The sequence below is a fragment of the Egretta garzetta genome, unplaced genomic scaffold (assembly GCF_000687185.1).
Source record: "Egretta garzetta isolate BGI_Z169 unplaced genomic scaffold, ASM68718v1 scaffold39, whole genome shotgun sequence".
Lineage (NCBI taxonomy): Eukaryota > Metazoa > Chordata > Aves > Pelecaniformes > Ardeidae > Egretta > Egretta garzetta.
In genome coordinates, this window is record NW_009260945.1 from 3,857,053 (window position 1) to 3,862,448 (window position 5,396).

The following is a 5,396-nucleotide window of genomic DNA, read 5'->3' on the forward strand; positions in this document are numbered from 1 at the left end:
GGACATCAGTTATATTTAGTAGAACCAAATCGGACTCCATCTTGTTGGTCTGCTCTTGCCCTAACGGGACTCCTAATGGCAAGGGATTTCCAAGCAAAAAGCTTTTACTGTTTACAAATGTCTGAACCAAGTTGTGGGTGAGTTTGTCATGCAGGTCTATTAAAAACGCCGTATAACAGAAGAATGTTTTGGGGTTGGGGATGGTTGCTGTTTGCAAGCAGCCCTGCAAGGCTCTCCCAGGACTCGGGAATGTGCACTGAAATGAAGTTCTACTTGTTGCTGGCTGAAACGGTGCGTTTGCTCATCTTTTGGAAAGGAAACGCTGCATTAGTCGCGATCTTCTATGAAGAATGGAAGGAGTCGTCTCGGTTATGGGTGACAACCTCAGAAACGACGGCGTTCAACCTGGAGCGGGCACCTCTTTGTGATGAGCAGCTCCGAGTGGAGTCCAGCACAGCAGAAATAGCTTAAAAAAGGTAAAGTGGAGAAGAGAGGAGGAAGAAATGAAGAGTAGGATGAGGAGGAAAAAACTGGTGTACAATTTATGAGGTTTTAGTAATTCATCGAGCTGTGCTTGCACTTCTGCTGAGGTTTGCTTAGAGTTGCTGCATATGTGATGGGTTAATATTACAGTGCTTACCTTGCTGTTTAACCACCTAATACAGTTTTACCTAATACAGGCTTGCTGGTTTGATATTTTTGTCGCTCTCGGGAGGCTTTTGGTGTCACGACGTACGGTTCTGCGTTCCTTGGCAGCTGGGGAAGGCTCCAAGGGCTTTTCCTACGTCCTGTGCGTTATCCCCTCGGGTGAAAGAACAGATAATGGGTTTATATAGCAGAACTCAAGTTCTGGTGTACAGCCTCGACCTTTCCCGTTCATCAAAGACCCATATAGACCTTGTATCTTCTCCAATCCTGACAGTTTTTATTATGCTAAGAGTTGCTCCTGCTGCAACGGTGCAATTCCCTCTGAGGCTGGGTATGAGATCGACATTTTACTTGACGTGAGCAGGTTCCGAGTGTGATTTATTTTAAAGAAATGGCCATGAGTAATGGCTGGGTTAAAAAGCAAGTGTTGAAATCCTCTTGTCGGATGAAATGGAAGTTGTTCAGATGGTATTTATTAATTTTTATTTTTTTTCATGAAGGATATTACAAATGCACTTGTTGCTAAAATCTGTCTTTTTGCAGTGTATTACTCAAAGGGAAAAAAGAGTAAAAAAAGTATGTGGCAACAGTCTGATGTGAACACATAACCACAATTTTTTATTTTCTACATTAAACTCCTCCCATTGTTGCAAAACAAGGGGTTTGCAGCCTTTTGATTGTTTGCTTTGTCTGCGAGTGATTATGTAAAAGTAAAAAAACCCAACACCCAAGACAACCCCCCTCCCCAACACACCATAAATCTGGTGGTTGTTTACTGATGTTTAAACTAGGTTTTAAGAAAATTTTTTTTTTTAAATAAATGCACATTAAGACCTAAAGTTTTCAAAACATGAAACTCAGGATGGGCGAGTCCTACGGGCTGTTAGATCGCATGCCGTAAGCCAGGTCTGCGTGGGGGATGATTTGATGGGGTGGGGGAGAAAGGTTAGCAAAAGCACAAGGTATTTGGGGGAGGGGGGGAGGTCTTGTGGGTTGTTTTAATTAAGAAACTGCTGTTTTCCACAGCATCCCCCCGAGCCACCATCGCTCCTGTGGGGGGCTGCTGGCCCAGGGACGCGCTGTAGCAGAGGGCGGTGGTGGCACACACGAGTTCCCCGCTGTCCCCACTCCAGAGCCATCACTGCCCCAGCTTCGGGGAGCTCCCGGGCTGTCGGCAAGGGGGGGGTTCTCTTCAGCAATGTCCTATAAATCTCTCTTGTCCTGAATGGGAACGATGAGAGCACGCCTCTGACACGGTAGCGGATGTTCCCAAGGTGTTTGGGGATTCACGCGGCTGTGGGGTTTCTTCCAGGCTGTTCCTAATGACCCAAAGGATTTTGGAAAGAATTTGTATTGGCAAATAACTGGACATAATGACTGCGGAGCTTGTGATTGCAATTCACCTTCTCCCGTTGGGGTGAAATCTTCAAAAAATGAGTGCTGGGTTAATGCTTCTGAACTGTCATGGTCTGCAGATCTGTACCAGTTACTTTATTATTAAAAGAAGTGCGTTTCAACATCTCCCGTGGCAGATGTAACCAGGAAATGTGGGGAGCTGCAGTAACAAGATGAGGGGGTTTTGTAGTTTTTAGTTCATGTTTCGCTCGTGCTGAGAGTGGTCAGCAGTGCCCCCAAAATTCAGCAACTAATCTCTGAAGTTGCTGCTTGCATCCTTATTTCCTTGCCTTACTGACCCGATTTTTCACCTGGGCACTGACAGAAGAGCAGAAGCTTTGGGAAATTTGGGGTGGGTGGGTGTGTTTTCTTGCATATCATCAGCAGATTAAATGTTTGAGGAAATGTTCTTTAGGATGAGGAGGAGGAGAAGAAGCTGCAGATGAAGCCAAGTGGTTGCAGTCCAGGCTGCCCCAATACAGGAGAGCGTCGAGAGAGAACAAATAGGGTTCACAATGCCAAGTATTGGTTGTGGTCGGGACTGTATCTACAAAAGCCTGGGTTTTGCTCCAGTGATTCGGGATCCCTGCGCTGGAGCAGCCTCCCACGTAAGGCCAAGACGGCGTCGCGCCGTGCAGTCGAGAGACTGGGGCACCTTCACCCCATCCCCGCAGGAGGGCAGGTCGGATGCAGCAAGCGTTTCTTGGCCACCTCTTCCCCACCGCATCACCCTCCAGGAGGGGAGATGTAAGTAGATGGCACAGCTGGGGATGTGGTTCCCCCCAAGACCCGCACGGCCGTGCCGCTGCCTGCCCGGTGCCCGTCTCCAGAAGCTCACGGGCTGCGGTGGTCTTCTCCATCACACTCTTGCTGTACGTGATTACAGCTGAGTTTCTGCCTGTTTCCTATTGCCACCAGGTTTGCTTCACCCCCGTTATTCCCCTTGTATTCCCCCTGTTCTGGAGCAGGAGTCCAAACCAGTCGCAGGAGCTGGCACTACGGCTTTGAGCCGCTCGCCCCCGTGCTTCGCCCTGCCCCTGCTCGTGTTCAGCGCTCTTCCTAGCGGAGCCGCTATTCGAATAGGAAATAAAGGGGAATTTAGTTGAGCTTGAAAATCAAGACATGCTGTCTGCATGTTCAATTAGGAGGGCATAGTGAAATCTGTGGTGCTTCCTATTCATTGGCTATTACATTAAAAGCCTTCTCTCCTAATATATACTTATATATGCAGCCTGCTTTATGTGGCTTTTACCACATATGAAATGGAGACGTTATAATCAAGGCGGTAATAACGCCGAATGATTAAAAGTAATTTCTGATTGTTTTGGCTTTGGTCAAATGCATGACCTGAAACTGCTGACTCGAGACAAAATGAGGTGCATAAAAAGCTTCGTTCCGGGCTCTGCTCATCCCTAAGCACAACCGTGTGCCATGCATGACTTGTACAGTGAAACCGTACTGGTGTGTATTAAAAAAGCAAATTAAAAAAAGTTAAATATCTGTAAAACAGCGGGGTTGATGGAGAAGTCAGACAGCCCAAACCATCCTCCAGGGATTAATTTCCCATAGGAACACTTGTGGAGGTTACAAAATACCGAATTTCTCTGAGATGTGGAAATGAATTAATTCATCTTTCTGGTAATTGGAATGAACAGCACCTTCTGAGGGCCGTGACTCAGGGCTGGTGGCGCTGCGTGGTTTTGGGGTGGCAACCTGTGCCGCCATCACCACTGATGGCCCTCGTTATTCAGGGGAAATCAGGAAACTGGGGGCTGCAGCATCTCCCAGCTGATGAAATGAGCCTTCTGCAAATCCAACAAACTCATTGAGCCGGAGTGAATCAGAGGAGCAAGGAAAAAAAAAAAACCATAAAGAGGATACAGTGATTTTTAAAGTAAAGCAGTGGAGGGCCTGGTGTCCGTGCCGTTCTGTGTGGTCTTCGGGTTGCCCGTGCTGGTGGCAGCAGCTGAGCCTTTTGGGGAGCGAGGTGCCCAAATTGCACGGAATCGCTCTTAGCAGGGTGGAAGTGCCAGGCCCAAACGACGGAGCGGATGTTGTCGGTTCACATATGCAGTTTGTTTTGAAGTAAATAGAAACTCCTTGTAAATACAGCTGTGGGGGGATGTGGCCAGTGGGGAAGAGCAGCCAGAAAGGGTGCCGTGGTCGTACCAGGCTACAGGACTGGGACTGGCTGGTGAGGACTGGCTCCCCCACATCCCAGCAGTGAGTTTAAAAGCTTGAAGTTTAAAAGACTTTAAAAGTTTAAAAGACGCAGACCAGAAACGGTGCTGAAGATAGAGCTCGAGTGATGAGAATCTGCTAATTCTTGAACAGTTCTCAGGAAAATGGTGTAAGAGCTCAAACTAGCAGATAGATCTTGGCGTTGACTCCAGAGGGCTTGTTTTCCTTGCTCGCTGGAGTTTCTCTATCAGCTGCCAGTATTTGCTGCTTTGCTCATGCACTGTTGGACAAATTTGATAAATGTCATTCTGCTTTTTGAGCACTGCTGGGGTTTAAACAAGCTGCTCAGGGGCTGAATATCTTGTAAACTCCCCTCTTGTAAACAGTAAATAACCAGGGTTGGTGTTTTGCTCAAAGACATAAATATTGACTGTTTAGAGGAATGGAAGGACTTTGTTCCTCCAGAACTTTGGAGAGAGGGCTAAGCAGTGGATTTGGAAAAATCCAAGCTGTTTTGCTTGGATGCACCAAAGCCAGGAGATGGGTGCTTGCCTGCTTCCATGCTGGGCCGTCGCTGGTGCCCGCTCTGCATGGGAACACCCCGGAGTTGGGGCTGGGTCACCCTGGGTACGTGCCAGGGGGTGTGCCGACCCCGCAGTGCTGCCAGATGGGGACCCAAGGGACTCCCATGGGTGGTGGCCATGCCTGGACCTGCTCACTCCAGGCACTGAGTCCCGCTGCGGGCTGGCAGCTGCTGCGGCAGAGGTGCTGTAATGCACTCACCTTGTTACTCATGACATGGGTTTATTTTTTCCTGTTTTGTTTACCAAAAAAAAAAAAAAAAGGAACTTTCAGCTTGTTTTTTGCTCAATCGTTTCCTTTCACAGCGAGTAAAATCACGTTTCAACAGCGCGTGTAGAGTTGCAAACGCGGGCCGCAAAAGGATGCGAAAGCAGTGCTGGGGCTTTACAGGCATCAGTGGAGCAGCGGAGGAGGTGAGCCTTCCCCAGGGGTTTCACCAACTTTGTATTTTCCTTATTTCTCTGTAATTCCCACTGTCGCGCTGGAGCAGTGGGGCTGGACTGGAATGACAGCGCTGGGCGAGCTTGGGGACAAACCACGGAGGGTGAATTTCCCATTTCCCAGCCAAATGCCCAGCCATGGGGGGGGGT

The 5,396-nt window shown here is 48.3% G+C and overlaps 1 protein-coding gene across 1 annotated transcript in view; it reads left to right on the forward strand.

Annotated features, from left to right (window-relative positions):
- Positions 1-5,152: 5,152 nt before the first annotated feature.
- The window catches only part of CRISPLD2 (cysteine rich secretory protein LCCL domain containing 2), a 31,827-nt gene continuing 31,583 nt past the window's right edge, over positions 5,153-5,396 (forward strand). The window contains exon 1 of the mRNA XM_009647188.2: positions 5,153-5,219. The gene's annotated coding sequence lies outside the window, so the exon portion shown is untranslated. The remainder of the gene's footprint in view (positions 5,220-5,396) is intronic.